This window comes from Hyperolius riggenbachi, chromosome 4 (assembly GCF_040937935.1).
Source record: "Hyperolius riggenbachi isolate aHypRig1 chromosome 4, aHypRig1.pri, whole genome shotgun sequence".
Classification (NCBI taxonomy): domain Eukaryota; kingdom Metazoa; phylum Chordata; class Amphibia; order Anura; family Hyperoliidae; genus Hyperolius; species Hyperolius riggenbachi.
In genome coordinates this window covers 10,425,400-10,453,193 of record NC_090649.1, presented here as the reverse complement: position 1 = coordinate 10,453,193, position 27,794 = coordinate 10,425,400, and the positions used below count along the sequence as shown (strand labels likewise).

General features: G+C 46.6%; 1 long non-coding RNA gene across 1 annotated transcript; it reads right to left on the bottom strand.

Annotated features, from left to right (window-relative positions):
- Window positions 1-260: 260 nt before the first annotated feature.
- LOC137570305 (uncharacterized) lies at window positions 261-26,418 on the bottom strand. The gene is made up of 2 exons (XR_011030998.1): window positions 26,207-26,418; window positions 261-573 (listed from the first exon to the last, which is right to left on the bottom strand). It is a non-coding gene; the product is annotated as an uncharacterized lncRNA (long non-coding RNA).
- Window positions 26,419-27,794: the final 1,376 nt, after the last annotated feature.

Below are 27,794 nucleotides of genomic sequence, written 5' to 3'. Positions count from 1 at the left end.
ACATCTCACTCAAATAAATGTTATTGATGTATTTATTTGAATAGCTGTCTATTACCCGTGTCTGCTGTAGTTTAGACACAGGAATAGCAGAAGCATGGAGGAAGCCCCGCTCTCCTGGCAGAGGATGGAGGAAGCCCCGCTCTCCTGGAAGGAGCTGAAGGTAGCAGGGACATATACAGGTAGTCCTGAAAAGACCTCAAGGGCCCAGGCCTTGGGCAGCTGCTCAATAATTCAGGAGGAAAATAGTCAAATAATTACACTTTTTAGTAGATACATATCTTTATTTATAAAGGTCTGTGCATCAGGCCCAAAAGAGGAAAACTGAAGAGGGAAAGGAACAGGAGGCCCAGTTTCAGAATAGGGATTCTAAGCTGAAAGTCGTGTAACGTTAGAAGGTGTCCCCTCTGGTGACTCGGATGATCCTCACTCGGGTGGCCTCGGGTCATCCAAGGACAGGTCTGCAGCACAGTCCATTGCGACAGTTTCCACTTGGCCGTAGGTAGCGGCCACATTGTTCCCGACACATTCCTCCCGTCCTCCGACAGTGATTGTCCATCTCCTCACCAGTATCATCTAGAAACAAAGAGCAGCAATCAACACATACCAACCCCGGGGGAACAGACTGTGCCAGCACTGTGACCAGGGGACACTGGAGGATGACGCTCACTTCCTGCTGCACCGCCCCAAACATACCGCAACTAGTGTTGGGCGAACACCTAGATGTTCGGGTTCGCGAACGTTCGCCGAACATGGCCGCGATGTTCGGGTGTTCGACCCGAACTCCGAACATAATGGAAGTCAATGGGGACCCGAACTTTCGTGCTTTGTAAAGCCTCCTTACATGCTACATACCCCAAATTTACAGGGTATGTGCACCTTGGGAGTGGGTACAAGAGGAAAAAAAATTAGCAAAAAGAGCTTATAGTTTTTGAGAAAATCGATTTTAAAGTTTCAAAGGGAAAACTGTCTTCTAAATGCGTGAAATGTCTGTTTTCTTTGCACAGGTAACATGCTTTTTGTCGGCATGCAGTCATAAATGTAATACATATAAGAGGTTCCAGGAAAAGTGACCGGTAACGCTAACCCAGCAGCAGCACACGTGATGGAACAGGAGGAGGGTGGCGCAGGAGGAGAAGGCCACGCTTTGTGAGACACAACAACCCAGGCCTTGCATGAGGACAAGAAGCGTGCGGATAGCAATTTGCGTTTTGTCGCCATGCAGTCATAAATGTAATACAGATGAGAGGTTCAATAAACAGGGACCGGAAACGCTAACCCATCACAGATGTTCATTGTTCATGTTACTTGGTTGGGGTCCGGGAGTGTTGCGTAGTCGTTTCCAATCCAGGATTGATTCATTTTAATTTGAGTCAGACGGTCTTCATTTTCTGTGGAGAGGCGGATACGCCGATCTGTGACGATGCCTCCGGCAGCACTAAAACAGCGTTCCGACATAACGCTGGCTGCCGGGCAAGCCAGCACCTCTATTGCGTACATTGCCAGTTTGTGCCAGGTGTCTAGCTTCGATACCCAACAGTTGAAGGGTGCAGATGGATTGTTCAACACAGCTATGCCATCTGACATGTAGTCCTTGACCATCTTCTCCAGGCGATCGGTGTTGGAGGTGGATCTGCACGCTTGCTGTTCTGTGTGCTGCTGCATGGGTGTCAGAAAATTTTCCCACTCCAAGGACACTGCCGATACCATTCCCTTTTGGGCACTAGCTGCGGCTTGTGTTGTTTGCTGCCCTCCTGGTCGTCCTGGGTTTGCGGAAGTCAGTCTGTCGGCGTACAACTGGCTAGAGGAGGGGGAGGATGTCAATCTCCTCTTTAAAGTCTCCACAAGGGCCTGCTGGTATTCTTCCATTTTGACCTGTCGGACTCTTTCTTCAAGCAGTTTTGGAACATTGTGTTTGTACCGTGGATCCAGAAGGGTATAAACCCAGTAATTGGTGTTGTCCAGAATGCGCACAATGCGTGGGTCACGTTCAATGCAGTCCTAGGCCGAAGAGGTCATAGCCTAGGGTCACAAAAACCTGTTTATTTGGGCTATTTCAATGGTAGTGATGGTGACGTACATAAATCTCAGCCATGGCCGTTAGCAACGTCTGAATTTCACGAAATGTCTCATGCAGGTAGAAGACATATTGTTAGACTTGGATTCCAAAGATGGGGTCCCTACATCTCTGCAAACCAGAGTTACAGGGGTCCAAAATTGGTAAAATCCCCCATAGACTTTCATTGCCTCCCTATTTCACTTTCCAAAATCTCACATCTTTTCAAAGGGCAATGGCTCAGCAGTACCAAATTTTCTAGCATTGTAGGGACCCTTAGGGGGAACATGGCTGGTGAGTTTCGGGCCCCTAGGCCAAAGAGGTCATAGCCTAGGGTCACAAAAACCTGTTTATTTGGGCTATTTCAATAGTAGTGATGGTGACGTACATAAATCTCAGCTATGGCCGTTAGCAACGTCTGAATTTCACGAAATGTCTCATGCAGGTAGAAGACATATTGTTAGACTTGGATTCCAAAGATGGGGTCCCTACATCTCTGCAAACCATAGTTACAGGGGTCCAAAATTGGTAAAATCCCCCATAGGCTTTCATTGGGCCTACTATTTACCGTTCCAAAATCTCACACCATTTCAAAGGGCAATGGCTCAGCAGTGGCAAAACTCACCAGTCATGATCCCCTAAGGGTCCCTACAATGCTAGAAAATTTGGTACTGCTGAGCCATTGCCCTTTGAAAAGATGTGAGATTTTGGAAAGTGAAATAGGGAGGCAATTAAAGTCTATGGGGGATTTTACCAATTTTGGACCCCTGTAACTCTGGTTTGCAGAGATGTAGGGACCCCATCTTTGGAATCCAAGTCTAACAATATGTCTTCTACCTGCATGAGACATTTCGTGAAATTCAGACGTTGCTAACGGCCATAGCTGAGATTTATGTACGTCACCATCACTACCATTGAAATAGCCCAAATAAACAGGTTTTTGTGACCCTAGGCTATGACCTCTTTGGCCTAGGGGCCCGAAACTCACCAGTCATGTTCCCCCTAAGGGTCCCTACAATGCTAGAAAATTTGGTACTGCTGAGCCATTGCCCTTTGAAAAGATGTGAGATTTTGGAAAGTGAAATAGGGAGGCAATGAAAGTCTATGGGGGATTTTACCAATTTTGGACCCCTGTAACTCTGGTTTGCAGAGATGTAGGGACCCCATCTTTGGAATCCAAGTCTAACAATATGTCTTCTACCTGCATGAGACATTTCGTGAAATTCAGACGTTGCTAACGGCCATAACTGAGATTTATGTACGTCACCATCACTACCATTGAAATAGCCCAAATAAACAGGTTTTTGTGACCCTAGGCTATGACCTCTTTGGCCTAGGGGCCCGAAACTCACCAGTCATGTTCCCCCTAAGGGTCCCTACAATGCTAGAAAATTTGGTACTGCTGAGCCATTGCCCTTTGAAAAGATGTGAGATTTTGGAAAGTGAAATAGGGAGGCAATGAAAGTCTATGGGGGATTTTACCAATTTTGGACCCCTGTAACTCTGGTTTGCAGAGATGTAGGGACCCCATCTTTAGAATCCAAGTCTAACAATATGTCTTCTAACTGCATGAGACATTTCGTGAAATTCAGACGTTGCTAACGGCCATAGCTGAGATTTATGTACGTCACCATCACTACCATTGAAATAGCCCAAATAAACAGGTTTTTGTGACCCTAGGCTATAACCTCTTTGGCCTAGGGGCCCGAAACTCACCAGTCATGTTCCCCCTAAGAGTCCCTACAATGCTAGAAAATTTGGTACTGCTGAGCCATTGCCCTTTGAAAAGATGTGAGATTTTGGAAAGTGAAATAGGGAGGCAATGAAAGTCTATGGGGGATTTTACCAATTTTGGACCCCTGTAACTCTGGTTTGCAGAGATGTAGGGACCCCATCTGTGGAATCCAAGTCTAACAATATGTCTTCTACCTGCATGAGACATTTCGTGAAATTCAGACGTTGCTAACGGCCATAGCTGAGATTTATGTACGTCACCATCACTACCATTGAAATAGCCCAAATAAACAGGTTTTTGTGACCCTAGGCTATGACCTCTTTGGCCTAAGGGCCCGAAACTCACCAGTCATGTTCCCCCTAAGGGTCCCTACAATGCTAGAAAATTTGGTACCGCTGAGCCATTGCCCTTTGAAAAGATGTGAGATTTTGGAAAGTGAAATAGGGAGGCAATGAAAGCCTATGGGGGATTTTACCAATTTTGGACCCCTGTAACTCTGTTTGCAGAGATGTAGGGACCCCATCTTTGGAATCCAAGTCTAACAATATGTCTTCTACCTGCATGAGACATTTCGTGAAATTCAGACGTTGCTAACGGCCATGGCTGAGATTTATGTACGTCACCATCACTACCATTGAAATAGCCCAAATAAACAGGTTTTTGTGACCCTAGGCTATGACCTCTTCGGCCTAGGACTGCATTGAACGCGACCCACGCATTGTGCGCATTCTGGACAACACCAATTACTGGGTTTATACCCTTCTGGATCCACGGTACAAACACAATGTTCCAAAACTGCTTGAAGAAAGAGTCCGACAGGTCAAAATGGAAGAATACCAGCAGGCCCTTGCGGAGACTTTAAAGAGGAGATTGCCATCCTCCCCCTCCTCTAGCCAGTTGTTCGCCGACAGACTGACTTCCGCAAACCCAGGACGACCAGGAGGGCAGCAAACAACACAAGCCGCAGCTAGTGCCCAAAAGGGAATGGTATCGGCAGTGTCCTTGGAGTGGGAAAATTTTCTGACACCCATGCAGCAGCACACAGAACAGCAAGCGTGCAGATCCACCTCCAACACCGATCGCCTGGAGAAGATGGTGAAGGACTACATGTCAGATGGCATAGCTGTGTTGAACAATCCATCTGGACCCTTCAACTATTGGGTATCGAAGCTAGACACCTGGCACAAACTGGCAATGTACGCAATAGAGGTGCTGGCTTGCCCGGCAGCCAGCGTTATGTCGGAACGCTGTTTCAGTGCTGCCGGAGGCATTGTCACAGATCGGCGTATCCGCCTCTCCACAGATAATGCAGACCGTCTGACTCAAATTAAAATGAATCAATCCTGGATTGGAAACGACTACGCAACACTCCCGGACCCCAACCAAGTAACATGAACAATGAACATCTGTGATGGGTTAGCGTTTCCGGTCCCTGTTTATTGAACCTCTCATCTGTATTACATTTATGACTGCATGGCGACAAAACGCAAATTGCTATCCGCACGCTTCTTGTCCTCATGCAAGGCCTGGGTTGTTGTGTCTCAAAGCGTGGCCTTCTCCTCCTGCGCCACCCTCCTCCTGTTCCATCACGTGTGCTGCTGCTGGGTTAGCGTTACCGGTCCCTTTTCCTGGAACCTGTTATATGTATTACATTTATGACTGCATGCCGACAAAAAACATGTTACCTGTGCAAAGAAAACAGACATTTCCCGCATTTAGAAGACAGTTTTCCCTTTGAAACTTTAAAATCGATTTTCTCAAAAACTATAAGCTCTTTTTGCTAAAAAAAATTTCCTCTTGTACCCACTGTCAAGGTGCATATACCCTGTAAATTTGGGGTATGTAGCATATAAGGAGGCTTTACAAAGCACGAAAGTTCGGGTCCCCATTGACTTCCATTATGTTCGGAGTTCGGCTCGAACACCCGAACATCGCGGCCATGTTCGGCCCGAACATCTAGATGTTCGCCCAACACTACACGTGACCCGTTCGGCCAATCACAGTGCTAGCCGAACGTTCGGGTAACGTTCGGCCATGCGCTCTTAGTTCGGCCGTACGGCCGAACAGTTTGGCCGAACACCATCAGGTGTTCGGCCAAACTCGAACATCACCCGAACAGGGTGATGTTCTGCAGAACCCGAACAGTGGCGAACACTGTTCGCCCAACACTGACTGCAACCAGGGTGCTCTGCTTCAGCTGAGGTTCAATATATAACACTGTAATGCCGTTGTTATGTCTCTTGCATTTGTTCAGTTAAAGGGTACCTGAAATCAAGAAAAAGGGTATAGTTATACTTACCCAGGGCTTACTCCGTCCCCATGAGGTCCATGGTTTCCTCGCAGGCTGCTCCATTGTCTTCTAATCAGCCTTGGTAATCCAACCAGTTGTTGGCCCCACTCCTGTGCTCAGGAGCGTTCTGTGCCTGGGAAGTACTGCGGGAGCGCAGAGGCGGGTGCGTGTGCGGCTGATCTGCCAATGCACAGAGCAGCATGGCTGGCTCAATTACCTGGGCTAATTAAAAGATAACGGTGCGGCCGGAGAGAATGTCAAGGAAGCCCACGGACCTCATGAAGCCCCAGGTAAGTATAATTACCTTGTATACTCATGTATAAGCCTAATTTTTCAACATAAAAAAAATGTACTGAAAAGTTACCCCCTCGGCTTATATGCGAGTCAGTGGAGCAGAACGGATGGTGGAGCAGGTTTTTTTTTACTGGCAGAGGAGTGTAAGGATTGTGTACTATTGATCCTGCTCTTACCATCTTGCACATCTTGCACCCTGCTGTGTCTGTGCCCCCCAAGTCTACCTGTGTCCCTGGCTTGTGGAGCGGAGCATGCAGCAACGTGTCAGCGGTGCAATGATTGGGGATTCTTCCTGTGTGGCAATCGCTGTGTCTCGTATCTATGACGCCATCTAGTGGCTTCTTGAGACACAGTTGTATGATCCTGGGGCACATTTGGCTATGGGGAGGGGTCTGACTTGTACTGGGGCCACATCTGACTACTGTGGAGGGGGCTATACTGGGGAGGGGGCTTATATGTGAGTCAATCACGTTATCCTGGTTTATGAGGGAAATGGGGGCACCTCGGCTTATATGCGAGTATAAATACTTTTTTGTAATGCCTTTGTTTCCGTTATGTAAATGTTTCTCAGCCTACTTCCTGTTGACTGTTATTCTCCGCAGGGCATTTTGGGAAAGATATCTGAGGTAGAGTTGGGCCGAACGGTTCGCCTGCGAACGGTTCCAGGCGAACTTTGGGGGTTCGCGTTCGCCTGCATCAGGCGAACTTTTGCGGAAGTTCGATTCACCCCATAATGCTGTATTGAGCAACATTTTTAGCCTCCATTTCACTGTCAGCAGACATGTTATTGTCAAACACACTGCTTTCAGTGCTAGAGAACCCGCCCACCCTCCCTTCAAGCTAGGTCCTTTATACCATTTGACTCAGTTGTCTGCCTACACTAATTAACCACCCTGGCGTTCTATTAAGATCGCCAGGGCGGCTGCGGGAGGGTTTTTTTTAAATTAAAAAAAAACTATTTCATGCAGCCAACTGAAAGTTGGCTGCATGAAAGCCCACTAGAGGGCGCTCCGGAGGCGTTCTTCCGATCGCCTCCGGCGCCCAGAATAAACAAGGAAGGCCGCAATGAGCGGCCTTCCTTGTTTTGTTTAGATCGTCGCCATAGCGACGAGCGGAGTGACGTCATGGACGTCAGCCGACGTCCTGACGTCAGCCGCCTCCGATCCAGCCCTTAGCGCTGGCCGGAACTTTTTGTTCCGGCTACGCTGGGCTCAGGCGGCTGGGGGGACCCTCTTTCGCCGCTGCTCGCGGCGAATCGCCGCAGAGCGGCGGCGATCGGGCAGCACACGCGGCTGGCAAAGTGCCGGCTGCGTGTGCTGCTCTTTATTTGAACAAAATCGGCCCAGCAGGGCCTGAGCGGCAGCCATCGGCGGTGATGGACGAGCTGAGCTCGTCCATACCGCTAAGATGGTTAATTATGGGACAGCTGCTACACACTCTGCTAGGGAGATTTTAATTCCTTCCTCCCCTTCTACCCTTCTACCCTTTCTGCCAGGGAATTATACTATTTTAAAAACCAGTATACATCATACCATAGCTGGTACATCATACCATAGCTGGGAATACATACATGAGTATACATCATACCATAGCTGGGAATCGAACCCAGATCTCACTGTGTGGTGGACACATCACCCTAAGCACTGTACCACTACAGAAGTAAGTTAAACTAGCCTAAAATTTAACATTTATGCTCAATGCAATAGAACCATTAGGTTGCTTAAAGGAGAACTGTAGTGAGAGGTATATGGAGGCTGCCATATTGATTTCCTTTTAAGCTATACCAGTTGCCTGGCAGCCCTGCTGATCTATTTGGCTGCAGTAGTGTGAATCACACCAGAAACAAGCATACAGCTAATCTTGTCAGATCTTACAAAAATGTCAAACACCAGATCATACCATAGCTGGGAATCAAACCCAGATCTCACTGTGTGGTGGGCACGTCACCCTAAGCACTGTACCACTACAGAAGTAAGTGAAGCTAGCCTAAAATTTAACATTTATGCTCAATGCAATAGAACCATTAGGTTGCTTAAAGAAGAACTGTAGTGAGAGGTATATGGAGGCTGCCATATTGATTTCCTTTTAAGCTATACCAGTTGCCTGGCAGCCCTGCTGATCTATTTGGCTGCAGTAGTGTGAATCACACCAGAAACAAGCATGCAGCTAATCTTGTCAGATCTTACAAAAATGTCAAACACCAGATCTGCTGCATGCTTGTTCAGGGTCTAGGGCTAAAAGTATTGGAGGCAGAGGATCTGCAGGATAGCCAGGTAACTGGTATTGCTTAAAAGGAAATCAATATGGTAGCCTCCATATACCTTTCACTACAGTTCTCCTTTAAAGTGAACCTTAACTGAGAGTGATATGGCTGTTTCCTGTAAACAATACCAGTTGCCTGGCAGTCCAGCTGATCTTTGTGACTGCAATAGTGGCTGAATCACACCCTGAAACAAGCATGCAGCTAATCCAGTCTGACTTCAGTCAGAGCACCTGATCTGCATGCTTGTTCAGGGGCTGTGGCTAAAAGTATTAGAGACACAGGATCAGCAGGCAATTCAGGCAACTGGTATTAATTTAAAAGGAAAAATTAGCTGCATGCTTGTTTCTGGTGTGATTCACACTACTGCAGCCAAATAGATCAGCAGGGCTGCCAGGCAACTGGTATAGCTTAAAAGGAAATCAATATGGCAGCCTCCATATACCTCTCACTACAGTTCTCCTTTAAGCAACCTAATGGTTCTATTGCATTGAGCATAAATGTTAAATTTTAGGCTAGCTTCACTTACTTCTGTAGTGGTACAGTGCTTAGGGTGACGTGTCTGTGGAGATATATTGAGGTGCTGATAATATTAAGGATAACAGGAACATATTTCCTTCATTTTTTGACTGTAACATATGGGATTGTCTGTTAGCCAGTCTTCCTGGAATTCCGTATAAAGTGTAAATTACCTATCATTGTCTGCTTCTAATGAGGAAACCCTTAATTAGACAGTTGCTGTGAAGCCTATACAGGTGGTCAGACCATGTTGTCTGAATAATGCCTCAGATGTGTATTGGGCTTGGGAGTAATTGGTCACCTGGCCAGAGTAAACTGAAGTCTGTCTAATGTAATTCTGTATGTAGATGTCCATTACCTCTGCCCCATTGTCCAGCAGGGGAAACTGTGTCTACTGCTAATTACCTGCCAATTGAGGAAGAATAGGCTGGTCGGCATGGCTTTTGAGTCTGGTGTCAGCCATTGGGACAAGGCAAGCCTGCTAGAGTCTTGGGGGCAGGGGGAAGCTGACACCTGAATGTTTGAAATGTATTTGACAGCCTACTGGAAATTATTGAAGAGGTGAAGTCCTTTTGATACCATTTTCTACCTGTGGAAATTGAATTATTGGTGGAGTTGAAAAGCCTCATTTAACAATCTCTTGATGTAAAGACATTGTAACCTGGGGAAATTGGGCTAAGGAAGTCTTTTGTTGGGTGTGTGGACTATAGTGGATGTTGGATCTCTGGAAATCCAATTATGACTGAGGATGTAATTAAATCCAGCTTCCCCCCCGTCCACACAGGCTTACAGCCTCGAGGCGAATATTTCATTATAAAAACCAGGGGACAGCTACCTCAAAGCAGTTCTCTTCTGACGGTAGTGGCAGCCGGTCTCCTGGCCCAAGCTAGTGAACTCCTGGTCTAGCCAGACTGTGTCCGTCCACACCAAAGTCCACGATTCTTCTATCGGGATCCCTTTATTTTGGTAAGCAAAATCGCTTTGTGTGTTATCTTTGTACATTTTATCTTGTAACTATTTTTACTTGTTTTTTTTGTAATCTCTTTGTATATCTTCAGTTTTGCACTGTTCTATGTTTTTCTAGAATATTAAATTATTATTTAATAAGTTTGACTTCTGCCGTACTAAACTAACCCTCATAGCCTAGAAGAGACTGAAGTGTAACCGTGTATAAGTTCATGCCTAATTGTACGCTTGAGCAACACTACCGTAGGAAATTGTAATTGCATTGTGTGTGGGGGCGTTTGTCATACGTTGGCCTAAGCGCGCAGCTGACCCAACGTACGAACAACGCCAGTGCGAGTAGCTAACAGTATCGTTCGGAACGACTGTTAGTGGGTCTTTGCTTCACGACAGTGTAAGATTGCAACTGTGTGTGTGTGTGGGTGCGTGGCGTTCCCGTATTTGGCCTAAGCGCAAAGCTGACCCAAATACGAAAACGCGGAGTGCGCGCTGAGGACTCGACAGCAGAGTGGAAGTGTCTAGCAACGCTAGTGGTGGCAGTGAGAGGTGTTTTGAGGGGTTCCAGCCTTGTTTGTAGCTTAAATAAGGCTGTTCCCCGCTTAATCTGGTCAAACCCGCAGTCGGGAACCGTATACGCAGGCGTGCCGCGGGCCGGTTCCTGACAGTGTCCACCACACAGTGAGATCTGGGTTCGATTCCCAGCTATGGTATGATGTATACTCATGTATGTATTCCCAGCTATGGTATGATGTATACTGGTTTTTAAAATAGTATAATTCCCTGGCAGAAGAGACCCTCCTCCCTCTGGGAGGAGGGAACGGGTAGGAGGGAGGAGGGAGGTATTAAAATCTCCTTAGCAGAGAGTGTAGCAGCTGTCCCATAACTAATTAGTGTAGGTAGGCAAATGGTATAAAGGACCTTGCTTGGAGGAGAGAGAGAGGGTGGGCGGGTCCTCCAGCAGTGATGTGTATTTCACTCAATTAGGTGTGGCTCCAGGTATTAGAGCTTTTGAAACATGTTTTCTATCATTTTTCCAGTTGATAGAATTTTTTAAAACTTTGAAAGTTCGCCTCCCCATTGAAGTCTATGGCAGGGTTCGCGAACCTAAAATCGGAGGTTCGGCCCAACTCTAATCTGAGGTAGCTCTTTTGCAGAGGTCTTTTTTTTGACCTTCACCAATGTATGTATCTCCAAGCGTCACATCTGTATTGTTGCTCTAATAAAAGAGGATGTGATAATCAAGATACAGACGTCTGGCATGGTTCTGCTATACGCCTGAAGTGACCATATCAGTGAATCTCCGCTGTCCATGAGGTGTCATAACCAACCCCGGGGAGGAGGTTACCAAATGGAGAACTGAAGTCAGAATACCGGGAAACCCACTTCAACAAATTGTTGGACCTTATCCCAGATTTTAGCTCCATGTACGGTGAGAGGAAACTCTATTTTACTGGGAGAAGAAGAAACCATGTGACAATTGCTGCACAGTATGTCACGGTATGCCATAGACTGAGAGGAGGAAACCACAGTGACAATTGCTGCACAGTATGTCACGATATTCCACAGACTGAGAGGAGGAAACCACAGTGACAATTGCTGCACAGTATGTCACGATATTCCACAGACTGAGAGGAGGAAACCACAGTGACAATTGCTGCACAGTATGTCACGGTATGCCACAGACTGAGAGGAGAAAACCACAGTGACAATTGCTGCACAGTATGTCACGGTATGCCACTAGGGATGAGCGTAATGACCTAATTACGAATTTCCGAAATTTCGCGAAATTACTACAATTACGATTTTAGCAGTAATCGAAATTTCGTAATTTTCGCAAATTACGCAAATTTTCGTAATTACGATTACGAAATTTAGTATTTTAAAGTTTGCAAAGGTTTCTATCCCTCTAGATGCCTTCGTAATCGAAATTTCACTCCCGTAATGACGAATTTCGTGTCTCCAACCGAAATTTTACTGTTTCAGGTTTGTAAGGGTTTCTATCCCTCTAGATGCCTAAAATGAATAGCACAGCCAGCCAGCCAGTCCTCCTCCTCCTCCTCCTCCCTCTCTCCCTCTCTCCCTCTCTCCCTCTCTCTCTCTCTCTCTCCCCAGAGATCTGTAGTATTTCAAAACCATACTCACATTCATGACATGTCCAGGGATCAAACCCAGGCCAACCACATGGAAGACAGCTATGCTCACCACCATACCACCAAACACACACTAAATAGACTGCTAACCTAAATCTTACTTGTAGACAGTCATATGAGACACATGCTGGGTGCAGGGCTTTGTGATTGGACCATGGACCATGCGATAGAGTGAGGTGCAAAAATGAAATCATGCCTAGCAGAGGATGGTTTCACAATGCTAAATGCTAGGCTGGCTGTGGTGCAATTGGTTAGTGCGTCTGGCTGGTAACAGCAAGGTTACAGGTTCGATTCCATCCAGGCATGTCTTTTCCTTTTGCGTTCAACAGTTGTCCAAACAGAGCCAATTGCTGCACAGTATGTCACAGTATTCCATAGACTGAGAGGAGGAAACCACAGTGACAATTGCTGCACAGTATGTCACGGTATGCCATAGACTGAGAGGAGGAAACCACAGTGACAATTGCTGCACAGTATGTCACGGTATTCCATAGACTGAGAGGAGGAAACCACAGTGACAATTGCTGCACAGTATGTCACGGTATTCCATAGACTGAGAGGAGGAAACCACAGTGACAATTGCTGCACAGTATGTCACGGTATTTCATAGACTGAGAGGAGAAAACCACAGTGACAATTGCTGCACAGTATGTCACGGTATTCCATAGACTGAGAGGAGGAAACCACAGTGACAATTGCTGCACAGTATGTCACGGTATTCCACAGACTGAGAGGAGAAAACCACAGTGACAATTGCTGCACAGTATGTCACGGTATTCCATAGACTGAGAGGAGGAAACCACAGTGACAATTGCTGCACAGTATGTCACGGTATGCCATAGACTGAGAGGAGGAAACCACAGTGACAATTGCTGCACAGTATGTCACGGTATTCCATAGACTGAGAGGAAGAAACCACAGTGACAATTGCTGCACAGTATGTCACGGTATGCCATAGACTGAGAGGAGGAAACCACAGTGACAATTGCTGCACAGTATGTCACGGTATTCCATAGACTGAGAGGAGGAAACCACAGTGACAATTGCTGCACAGTATGTCACGGTATTCCATAGACTGAGAGGAGGAAACCACAGTGACAATTGCTGCACAGTATGTCACAGTATTCCATAGACTGAGAGGAGGAAACCACAGTGACAATTGCTGCACAGTATGTCACGGTATTCCACAGACTGAGAGGAGAAAACTACAGTGACAATTGCTGCACAGTATGTCACGGTATTCCATAGACTGAGAGGAGAAAACCACAGTGACAATTGCTGCACAGTATGTCACGGTATGCCATAGACTGAGAGGAGGACACCACAGTGACAATTGCTGCACAATATGTCACGGTATTCCATAGACTGAGAGGAGGAAACCACAGTGACAATTGCTGCACAGTATGTCACGGTATTCCATAGACTGAGAGGAGGAAACCACAGTGACAATTGCTGTACAGTATGTCACGGTATGCCATAGACTGAGAGGAGGAAACCACAGTGACAATTGCTGCACAGTATGTCACGGTATGCCATAGACTGAGAGGAGGAAACCACAGTGACAATTGCTGCACAGTATGTCACGGTATGCCATAGACTGAGAGGAGGAAACCACAGTGACAATTGCTGCACAGTATGTCACGATATTCCACAGACTGAGAGGAGGAAACCACAGTGACAATTGCTGCACAGTATGTCACGATATTCCACAGACTGAGAGGAGGAAACCACAGTGACAATTGCTGCACAGTATGTCACGGTATGCCACAGACTGAGAGGAGAAAACCACAGTGACAATTGCTGCACAGTATGTCACGGTATGCCACAGACTGAGAGGAGGAAACCACAGTGACAATTGCTGCACAGTATGTCACGGTATGCCACAGACTGAGAGGAGAAAACCACAGTGACAATTGCTGCACAGTATGTCACGGTATTCCATAGACTGAGAGGAGGAAACCACAGTGACAATTGCTGCACAGTATGTCACGGTATGCCATAGACTGAGAGGAGGAAACCACAGTGACAATTGCTGCACAGTATGTCACGGTATGCCACAGACTGAGAGGAGGAAACCACAGTGACAATTGCTGCACAGTATGTCACGGTATGCCATAGACTGAGAGGAGGAAACCACAGTGACAATTGCTGCACAGTATGTCACGATATTCCACAGACTGAGAGGAGGAAACCACAGTGACAATTGCTGCACAGTATGTCACGATATTCCACAGACTGAGAGGAGGAAACCACAGTGACAATTGCTGCACAGTATGTCACGATATGCCACAGACTGAGAGGAGAAAACCACAGTGACAATTGCTGCACAGTATGTCACGATATTCCACAGACTGAGAGGAGAAAACCACAGTGACAATTGCTGCACAGTATGTCACGGTATTCCATAGACTGAGAGGAGGAAACCACAGTGACAATTGCTGCACAGTATGTCACAGTATTCCATAGACTGAGAGGAGGAAACCACAGTGACAATTGCTGCACAGTATGTCACGGTATGCCATAGACTGAGAGGAGGAAACCACAGTGACAATTGATGCACAGTATGTCACGGTATGCCATAGACTGAGAGGAGGAAACCACAGTGACAATTGCTGCACAGTATGTCACGGTATTCCATAGACTGAGAGGAGGAAACCACAGTGACAATTGCTGCACAGTATGTCACGGTATTCCATAGACTGAGAGGAGGAAACCACAGTGACAATTGCTGCACAGTATGTCACGGTATTCCACAGACTGAGAGGAGAAAACCACAGTGACAATTGCTGCACAGTATGTCACGGTATGCCATAGACTGAGAGGAGGAAACCACAGTGACAATTGCTGCACAGTATGTCACGGTATTCCATAGACTGAGAGGAGAAAACCACAGTGACAATTGCTGCACAGTATGTCACGGTATTCCATAGACTGAGAGGAGGAAACCACAGTGACAATTGCTGCACAGTATGTCACGGTATTTCATAGACTGAGAGGAGAAAACCACAGTGACAATTGCTGCACAGTATGTCACGGTATTCCATAGACTGAGAGGAGGAAACCACAGTGACAATTGCTGCACAGTATGTCACGGTATTCCACAGACTGAGAGGAGAAAACCACAGTGACAATTGCTGCACAGTATGTCACGGTATTCCATAGACTGAGAGGAGGAAACCACAGTGACAATTGCTGCACAGTATGTCACGGTATGCCATAGACTGAGAGGAGGAAACCACAGTGACAATTGCTGCACAGTATGTCACGGTATTCCATAGACTGAGAGGAAGAAACCACAGTGACAATTGCTGCACAGTATGTCACGGTATGCCATAGACTGAGAGGAGGAAACCACAGTGACAATTGCTGCACAGTATGTCACGGTATTCCATAGACTGAGAGGAGGAAACCACAGTGACAATTGCTGCACAGTATGTCACGGTATGCCATAGACTGAGAGGAGGAAACCACAGTGACAATTGCTGCACAGTATGTCACAGTATTCCATAGACTGAGAGGAGGAAACCACAGTGACAATTGCTGCACAGTATGTCACGGTATTCCATAGACTGAGAGGAGGAAACCACAGTGACAATTGCTGCACAGTATGTCACGGTATTCCATAGACTGAGAGGAGGAAACCACAGTGACAATTTCTGCACAGTATGTCACGGTATGCCATAGACTGAGAGGAGGAAACCACAGTGACAATTGCTGCACAGTATGTCACGGTATGCCACAGACTGAGAGGAGGAAACCACAGTGACAATTGCTGCACAGTATGTCACGGTATGCCACAGACTGAGAGGAGGAAACCACAGTGACAATTGCTGCACAGTATGTCACGGTATGCCATAGACTGAGAGGAGGAAACCACAGTGACAATTGCTGCACAGTATGTCACGGTATGCCATAGACTGAGAGGAGGAAACCACAGTGACAATTGCTGCACAGTATGTCACGGTATGCCACAGACTGAGAGGAGGAAACCACAGTGACAATTGCTGCACAGTATGTCACGGTATTCCATAGACTGAGAGGAGGAAACCACAGTGACAATTGCTGCACAGTATGTCACCGTATGCCATAGACTGAGAGGAGGAAACCACAGTGACAATTGCTGCACAGTATGTCACCGTATGCCATAGACTGAGAGGAGGAAACCACAGTGACAATTGCTGCACAGTATGTCACGGTATTCCATAGACTGAGAGGAGGAAACCACAGTGACAATTGCTGCACAGTATGTCACGGTATGCCACAGACTGAGAGGAGGAAACCACAGTGACAATTGCTGCACAGTATGTCACGATATTCCACAGACTGAGAGGAGGAAACCACAGTGACAATTGCTGCACAGTATGTCACGATATTCCACAGACTGAGAGGAGGAAACCACAGTGACAATTGCTGCACAGTATGTCACGGTATGCCACAGACTGAGAGGAGAAAACCACAGTGACAATTGCTGCACAGTATGTCACGGTATGCCACAGTAGACTGAGAGGAGGAAACCACAGTGACAATTGCTGCACAGTATGTCACGGTATGCCACAGACTGAGAGGAGGAAACCACAGTGACAATTGCTGCACAGTATGTCACGGTATGCCATAGACTGAGAGGAGGAAACCACAGTGACAATTGCTGCACAGTATGTCACGGTATGCCACAGACTGAGAGGAGGAAACCACAGTGACAATTGCTGCACAGTATGTCACGGTATGCCATAGACTGAGAGGAGGAAACCACAGTGACAATTGCTGCACAGTATGTCACGGTATGCCATAGACTGAGAGGAGGAAACCACAGTGACAATTGCTGCACAGTATGTCACGGTATGCCATAGACTGAGAGGAGGAAACCACAGTGACAATTGCTGCACAGTATGTCACGGTATGCCATAGACTGAGAGGAGGAAACCACAGTGACAATTGCTGCACAGTATGTCACGGTATTCCATAGACTGAGAGGAGGAAACCACAGTGACAATTGCTGCACAGTATGTCACGGTATGCCAAAGACTGAGAGGAGGAAACCACAGTGACAATTGCTGCACAGTATGTCACGGTATGCCATAGACTGAGAGGAGGAAACCACAGTGACAATTGCTGCACAGTATGTCACGGTATTCCATAGACTGAGAGGAGGAAACCACAGTGACATTTGCTGCACAGTATGTCACGGTATGCCATAGACTGAGAGGAGGAAACCACAGTGACAATTGCTGCACAGTATGTCACGGTATTCCATAGACTGAGAGGAGGAAACCACAGTGACAATTGCTGCACAGTATGTCACGGTATTCCATAGACTGAGAGGAGGAAACCACAGTGACAATTGCTGCACAGTATGTCACGGTATTCCATAGACTGAGAGGAGAAAACCACAGTGACAATTGCTGCACAGTATGTCACGGTATGCCAAAGACTGAGAGGAGGAAACCACAGTGACAATTGCTGCACAGTATGTCACGGTATTCCATAGACTGAGAGGAGAAAACCACAGTGACAATTGCTGCACAGTATGTCACGGTATGCCACAGACTGAGAGGAGGAAACCACAGTGACAATTGCTGCACAGTATGTCACGGTATGCCAAAGACTGAGAGGAGGAAACCACAGTGACAATTGCTGCACAGTATGTCACAGTATGCCATAGACTGAGAGGAGAAAACCACAGTGACAATTGCTGCACAGTATGTCACGGTATTCCATAGACTGAGAGGAGGAAACCACAGTGACAATTGCTGCACAGTATGTCACGGTATGCCACAGACTGAGAGGAGAAAACCACAGTGACAATTGCTGCACAGTATGTCACGGTATGCCATAGACTGAGAGGAGGAAACCACAGTGACAATTGCTGCACAGTATGTCACGGGATGCCATAGACTGAGAGGAGGAAACCACAGTGACAATTGCTGCACAGTATGTCACGGTATGCCATAGACTGAGAGGAGGAAACCACAGTGACAATTGCTGCACAGTATGTCACGGTATTCCATAGACTGAGAGGAGGAAACCACAGTGACAATTGCTGCACAGTATGTCACGGTATGCCATAGACTGAGAGGAGGAAACCACAGTGACAATTGCTGCACAGTATGTCACGGTATGCCATAGACTGAGAGGAGGAAACCACAGTGACAATTGCTGCACAGTATGTCACGGTATGCCATAGACTGAGAGGAGGAAACCACAGTGACAATTGCTGCACAGTATGTCACGGTATTCCATAGACTGAGAGGAGGAAACCACAGTGACAATTGCTGCACAGTATGTCACGGTATGCCATAGACTGAGAGGAGGAAACCACAGTGACAATTGCTGCACAGTATGTCACGGTATGCCATAGACTGAGAGGAGGAAACCACAGTGACAATTGCTGCACAGTATGTCACGGTATTCCATAGACTGAGAGGAGGAAACCACAGTGACAATTGCTGCACAGTATGTCACCGTATGCCATAGACTGAGAGGAGGAAACCACAGTGACAATTGCTGCACAGTATGTCACGGTATTCTATAGACTGAGAGGAGGAAACCACAGTGACAATTGCTGCACAGTATGTCACGGTATTCCATAGACTGAGAGGAGGAAACCACAGTGACAATTGCTGCACAGTATGTCACGGTATTCCATAGACTGAGAGGAGGAAACCACAGTGACAATTGCTGCACAGTATGTCACGGTATGCCATAGACTGAGAGGAGGAAACCACAGTGACAATTGCTGCACAGTATGTCACAGTATTCCATAGACTGAGAGGAGGAAACCACAGTGACAATTGCTGCACAGTATGTCACGGTATTCCATAGACTGAGAGGAGGAAACCACAGTGACAATTGCTGCACAGTATGTCACGGTATTCCACAGACTGAGAGGAGGAAACCACAGTGACAATTGCTGCACAGTATGTCACGGTATTCCATAGACTGAGAGGAGGAAACCACAGTGACAATTGCTGCACAGTATGTCATGGTATTCTATAGACTGAGAGGAGGAAACCACAGTGACAATTGCTGCACAGTATGTCACGGTATTCCATAGACTGAGAGGAGGAAACCACAGTGACAATTGCTGCACAGTATGTCACGGTATTCCATAGACTGAGAGGAGAAAACCACAGTGACAATTGCTGCACAGTATGTCACGGTATTCCATAGACTGAGAGGAGGAAACCACAGTGACAATTGCGGTACAGTATGTCACGGTATGCCATAGACTGAGAGGAGGAAACCACAGTGACAATTGCTGCACAGTATGTCACGGTATTCCATAGACTGAGAGGAGGAAACCACAGTGACAATTGCTGCACAGTATGTCACGGTATGCCATAGACTGAGAGGAGAAAACCACAGTGACAATTGCTGCACAGTATGTCACGGTATGCCACAGACTGAGAGGAGAAAACCACAGTGACAATTGCTGCACAGTATGTCACGATATTCCACAGACTGAGAGGAGGAAACCACAGTGACAATTGCTGCACAGTATGTCACGGTATTCCATAGACTGAGAGGAGGAAACCACAGTGACAATTGCTGCACAGTATGTCACGGTATGCCATAGACTGAGAGGAGGACACCACAGTGACAATTGCTGCACAATATGTCACGGTATTCCATAGACTGAGAGGAGGAAACCACAGTGACAATTGCTGCACAGTATGTCACGGTATTCCATAGACTGAGAGGAGGAAACCACAGTGACAATTGCTGCACAGTATGTCATGGTATGCCATAGACTGAGAGGAGAAAACCACAGTGACAATTGCTGCACAGTATGTCACGGTATGCCACAGACTGAGAGGAGAAAACCACAGTGACAATTGCTGCACAGTATGTCACGGTATGCCATAGACTGAGAGGAGGAAACCACAGTGACAATTGCTGCACAGTATGTCACGGTATGCCACAGACTGAGAGGAGGAAACCACAGTGACAATTGCTGCACAATATGTCACGGTATTCCATAGACTGAGAGGAGGAAACCACAGTGACAATTGCTGCACAGTATGTCACGGTATTCCATAGACTGAGAGGAGGAAACCACAGTGACAATTGCTGCACAGTATGTCACGGTATTCTATAGACTGAGAGGAGGAAACCACAGTGACAATTGCTGCACAGTATGTCACGGTATGCCATAGACTGAGAGGAGGAAACCACAGTGACAATTGCTGCACAGTATGTCACGGTATGCCATAGACTGAGAGGAGGAAACCACAGTGACAATTGCTGCACAGTATGTCACGGTATTCCATAGACTGAGAGGAGGAAACCACAGTGACAATTGCTGCACAGTATGTCACGGTATTCCATAGACTGAGAGGAGGAAACCACAGTGACAATTGCTGCACAGTATGTCACGGTATTCCATAGACTGAGAGGAGGAAACCACAGTGACAATTGCTGCACAGTATGTCACGGTATGCCATAGACTGAGAGGAGGAAACCACAGTGACAATTACTGCACAGTATGTCACGGTATGCCACAGACTGAGAGGAGGAAACCACAGTGACAATTGCTGCACAGTATGTCACGGTATGCCATAGACTGAGAGGAGGAAACCACAGTGACAATTGCTGCACAGTATGTCACGGTATTCCATAGACTGAGAGGAGGAAACCACAGTGACAATTGCTGCACAGTATGTCACAGTATTCCATAGACTGAGAGGAGGAAACCACAGTGACAATTGCTGCACAGTATGTCACGGTATTCCATAGACTGAGAGGAGGAAACCACAGTGACAATTGCTGCACAGTATGTCACGGTATGCCATAGACTGAGAGGAGGAAACCACAGTGACAATTGCTGCACAGTATGTCACGGTATGCCATAGACTGAGAGGAGGAAACCACAGTGACAATTGCTGCACAGTATGTCACGGTATTCCATAGACTGAGAGGAGGAAACCACAGTGACAATTGCTGCACAGTATGTCACGGTATGCCATAGACTGAGAGGAGGAAACCACAGTGACAATTGCTGCACAGTATGTCACGGTATTCCATAGACTGAGAGGAGGAAACCACAGTGACAATTGCTGCACAGTATGTCACGGTATTCCATAGACTGAGAGGAGGAAACCACAGTGACAATTGCTGCACAGTATGTCACGGTATTCCATAGACTGAGAGGAGGAAACCACAGTGACAATTGCTGCACAGTATGTCACGGTATGCCATAGACTGAGAGGAGGAAACCACAGTGACAATTGCTGCACAGTATGTCACGGTATGCCATAGACTGAGAGGAGGAAACCACAGTGACAATTGCTGCACAGTATGTCACGGTATGCCATAGACTGAGAGGAGGAAACCACAGTGACAATTGCTGCACAGTATGTCACGGTATTCCATAGACTGAGAGGAGGAAACCACAGTGACAATTGCTGCACAGTATGTCACGGTATGCCATAGACTGAGAGGAGGAAACCACAGTGACAATTGCTGCACAGTATGTCACGGTATGCCACAGACTGAGAGGAGGAAACCACAGTGACAATTGCTGCACAGTATGTCACGGTATGCCATAGACTGAGAGGAGGAAACCACAGTGACAATTGCTGCACAGTATGTCACGGTATGCCACAGACTGAGAGGAGGAAACCACAGTGACAATTGCTGCACAGTATGTCACGGTATTCCATAGACTGAGAGGAGGAAACCACAGTGACAATTGCTGCACAGTATGTCACGGTATTCCATAGACTGAGAGGAGGAAACCACAGTGACAATTGCTGCACAGTATGTCACGGTATTCCATAGACTGAGAGGAAGAAACCACAGTGACAATTGCTGCACAGTATGTCACGGTATGCCATAGACTGAGAGGAGGAAACCACAGTGACAATTGCTGCACAGTACGTCACGGTATGCCACAGACTGAGAGGAGGAAACCACAGTGACAATTGCTGCACAGTATGTCACGGTATGCCATAGACTGAGAGGAGGAAACCACAGTGACAATTGATGCACAGTATGTCACGGTATGCCATAGACTGAGAGGAGGAAACCACAGTGACAATTGCTGCACAGTATGTCACGGTATTCCATAGACTGAGAGGAGGAAACCACAGTGACAATTGCTGCACAGTATGTCACGGTATTCCATAGACTGAGAGGAGGAAACCACAGTGACAATTGCTGCACAGTATGTCACGGTATTCCATAGACTGAGAGGAGGAAACCACAGTGACAATTGCTGCACAGTATGTCACGGTATGCCATAGACTGAGAGGAGGAAACCACAGTGACAATTGCTGCACAGTATGTCACGGTATTCCATAGACTGAGAGGAGGAAACCACAGTGACAATTGCTGCACAGTATGTCATGGTATTCTATAGACTGAGAGGAGGAAACCACAGTGACAATTGCTGCACAGTATGTCACGGTATTCTATAGACTGAGAGGAGGAAACCACAGTGACAATTGCTGCACAGTATGTCACGGTATTCTATAGACTGAGAGGAGGAAACCACAGTGACAATTGCTGCACAGTATGTCACGGTATGCCATAGACTGAGAGGAGAAAACCACAGTGACAATTGCTGCACAGTATGTCACGGTATGCCATAGACTGAGAGGAGGAAACCACAGTGACAATTGCTGCACAGTATGTCACGGTATTCCATAGACTGAGAGGAGGAAACCACAGTGACAATTGCTGCACAGTATGTCACGGTATTCCATAGACTGAGAGGAGGAAACCACAGTGACAATTGCTGCACAGTATGTCACGGTATTCCATAGACTGAGAGGAGGAAACCACAGTGACAATTGCTGCACAGTATGTCACGGTATGCCATAGACTGAGAGGAGGAAACCACAGTGACAATTGCTGCACAGTACGTCACGGTATGCCACAGACTGAGAGGAGGAAACCACAGTGACAATTGCTGCACAGTATGTCACGGTATGCCATAGACTGAGAGGAGGAAACCACAGTGACAATTGCTGCACAGTATGTCGCGGTATTCCATAGACTGAGAGGAGAAAACCACAGTGACAATTGCTGCACAGTATGTCACGGTATTCCATAGACTGAGAGGAGTTAACCACAGTGACAATTGCTGCACAGTATGTCACGGTATGCCATAGACTGAGAGGAGGAAACCACAGTGACAATTGCTGCACAGTATGTCACGGTATGCCATAGACTGAGAGGAGGAAACCACAGTGACAATTGCTGCACAGTATGTCACGGTATTCCATAGACTGAGAGGAGGAAACCACAGTGACAATTGCTGCACAGTATGTCACGGTATTCCATAGACTGAGAGGAGGAAACCACAGTGACAATTGCTGCACAGTATGTCACGGTATTCCATAGACTGAGAGGAGGAAACCACAGTGACAATTGCTGCACAGTATGTCACGGTATGCCATAGACTGAGAGGAGGAAACCACAGTGACAATTGCTGCACAGTACGTCACGGTATGCCACAGACTGAGAGGAGGAAACCACAGTGACAATTGCTGCACAGTATGTCACGGTATGCCATAGACTGAGAGGAGGAAACCACAGTGACAATTGCTGCACAGTATGTCACGGTATTCCATAGACTGAGAGGAGAAAACCACAGTGACAATTGCTGCACAGTATGTCACGGTATTCCATAGACTGAGAGGAGTTAACCACAGTGACAATTGCTGCACAGTATGTCACGGTATGCCATAGACTGAGAGGAGGAAACCACAGTGACAATTGCTGCACAGTATGTCACGGTATTCCATAGACTGAGGAGGAAACCACAGTGACAATTGCTGCACAGTATGTCACGGTATGCCATAGACTGAGAGGAGGAAACCACAGTGACAATTGCTGCACAGTATGTCACGGTATGCCATAGACTGAGAGGAGGAAACCACAGTGACAATTGCTGTACAGTATGTCACGGTATGCCACAGACTGAGAGGAGGAAACCACAGTGACAATTGCTGCACAGTATGTCATGGTATGCCACAGACTGAGAGGAGGAAACCACAGTGACAATTGCTGCACAGTATGTCACGGTATGCCATAGACTGAGAGGAGGAAACCACAGTGACAATTGCTGCACAGTATGTCACGGTATGCCACAGTAGACTGAGAGGAGGAAACCATAGTGACAATTGCTGCACACTATGCTGCACACTAATAACAGACCAATGGGAATCCCCATGGGTCTGTTAATAGACCTACGTGGAGCCGTAGAACCATATTTAAAGATGTTTTTGCTTGGTCAATTAAGAATAATAAAGGGCTTTTTTTGTTGTCGTGTTTTTATTTCACCTAACTCTTTGTGGAAATGCATAAAGGGTACTATGTCCCCCTATAGTCATTTCGCCTGGGGAGGGGAGCTGGTGTCTGGCGGTCCCCTTTTTAAATGGGGACTCCCAGATGCCCCCATGAATCCCCTTGTCTATGGATTGGACAAGGGCTCCGGTGGGAGGGGAAGGAGTGGCCACCCCTCTCCCCCAGGGGCCCCCATACCATGGACCATGGGGGCTGGTATAGCTCAGGGTGCGGAGCCCCGCGCGGCCGTGGCTCCAAATTCTGGCTATCCCAGCCTGCATGGAGGACAAGGGGTTACAGAGGCTCGGGAGGGCCCATGTCTTTTTTTTTTTTTCATTTCCCACACTCTGAACAGATATAAAAAAACGAATACATTTATATACATGTTGATACATTATCTGTCATTTTACTGCATTTAAATATAGACTTTTTCCCTCTAACTTTAACATCAATTTCCTCAAAAACTACAGGGACTTTTTGAATTGTATTTTTCCTCTTGTTCACTTCCCACCTAACCTGACAACTTGGTGTCTCTAGCTCATATGGGAGCTCGGCTATTCACCACTAATTATGTATATAATGACAGTCATAATTACGACTTCATGTAATTTTGAATACAGCGCATATTTTTGACTCGTAATCCAAATTCAAATTGAAAATATGTTTCCAGTCGTAATTCCAATTACGATCAAATTGAAATTGCATGAGGTCATAACTGAAACCACTCGAAGTCGAAGCGCGTCACTTACGGGCATCAGGAGGTGGAGCTTGTTGTACTGTGTCTCCCAGCCTAATGCATCAGGCGTGTCAATGTGTGTATAATGCAGCTGTATCCAGAGCTGATGATATCAGCTGACGCTTCCTCCAGAGTCCTGCCTGACTGCTGACGCTGGGAATGTGAGAAGAGACGCCAAGACCACCAAGATCATATCCCCACCACTGAGACCACCACCGAGATCATATTCCACCACTGAGGTCACCACCAAGATCATATCCCCACCACTGAGGTCACCAAGATCATATCCCCACCACTGAGACCACCACCGAGATCATATTCCCACTACTAAGGTCACTGACACAGAGAGAGATGGATGGATGGATGGATGGATGGATGGATGGATACAGGGATAGATAGATAGATAGATAGATAGATAGATAGATAGATAGATAGATAGATAGATAGATAGATAGATAGATAGATAGATAGATAGATAGATAGATAGATAGATAGATAGATAGATAGATATATGGATGGATGAATGGATGGATGGATGGATGGATGGATGGATGGATGGATGGATGGATGGATGGATGGAGGGAGGGAGGGAGGGAGGGAGGGAGGGATGGATGGATGGATGGATGGATAGATAGATAGATAGATAGATAGATAGATAGATAGATAGATAGATAGATAAGATAGATAATGGATACAAAGATAGAGAGATACTAGATGGGTGTATATATATATATATAGAGAGAGAGAGAGACTGAGTGGAGAGAGAGAGAGAGAGAGAGACAGAGAGATAAATAGACAGGTAGAGAGAGAGGAGGAGAAGGTGTCAGATTAGGAGAGATGCCTAATTGTAAGAGTGACAGACATGTAGAGATGGATGGACAGAGAGAGAGAGAGAGTGACAAGATCAGCATTGCTTACCTGTGGACTCCCCTCCGTCTGCCCTGGCTGTACACAGCAGAACCAGCAGCAGCGCAGCGCACACAGCTGCAGACATCTTACATTCCAGCAGCAAAACAAACTGAGGAATATCCAGAAATTCTTTTTCAGTAACCAAATGACAAGATACCTCCCTGCCTGGGGATTAACCCCATCTTCCTGATTACCGAGTCATAGCATATAAACCCCATAACTGCCTGATCACTGAGTAATAACCCCATCACTGCCTGATCACTGTGTCATAGACTAATAACCCCATCACTGCCTGATCACTGAGCCATGGAAAAAACACCCCATCACTGCCTGACCACTGAGCCATAAAATAATAATCCCATCACTGCCTGATCACTGAGCCATGGAATAATAACTGGATCACTGCCTGATCACTGAGGCATAGAATAATAACTGGATCACTGCCTGATCACTGAGCCATGGAAAAATAACCCCATCACTACCTGATCACTGAACCATGGAATAATAACCACATCACTGCCTGATCACTAAGCCATGGAATAATAACTGGATCACTGCCTGATCACTGAGCCATGGAATAATAACTGGATCACTGCCTGATCACTGAGCCATGAAATAACCCATCACTACCTGATCACTGAGCCATGGAATAATAACTGGATCACTGCCTGATCACTAAGCCATGGAATAATAACTGGATCACTGCCTGATCACTGAACCATGGAATAACCCATCACTACCTGATCACCGAGTCATAGAATAATAACCCCATCACTACCTGATCACTGAGCCAGGAAATAACCCATCACTGCCTGATCACTGAGCCATGGAATAATAATTCCATCACTGCCTGATCACTGAGCCATGGAGTAACCCCTTCACTGCCTGATCACTGAGCCATAGAATAATAACCCCATTACTGCCTGATCACTGAGCCATGAAATTACCCCTTCACTGCCTGATCACTGAGCCATAGAATAATAACCCTATCACTGCCTGATCACTGAGCCATGGAATTACCCCATCACTGCCTGATCACTGAGTCATGGAATAACCCAATCACTGCCTGATCAATTGAATAATAACTCAATCACTGCTTAATCACTGAGTCATGGAATAATAACCCCATCACTGCCTAATCACTGAGCCATGGAGTAACCCATTACTGCCTGATCACTGAGCCATAGAATAATAACCCCATCACTGCCTGATCACTGAGCCATGGAATAATAACTCCATCACTGCTTAATCACTTAGTCCTGGAATAATAACCCCATCACTGCCTGATCACTGAGCCATGGAATAATAACCCCATCACTGCCTGATCACTGAGCCATGGAGTAACCCCATCACTGCCTGATCACTGAGCAACAAAATAATAACTACATCACTGCCTGATCACTAAGCCATAAAATAATAACCCCATCACTGCCTGATCATCACTGAGTCATGGAATAATAACCCCATCACTGCCTGATCACTGAGCCATGGAGTAATCCCATCACTGCCTGATCACTGTGCCATGGAATAATAGCCCCATCACTGCCTGATCACTGAGTCATGGAATAATAACATCATCACTGCCCGATGACTGAGC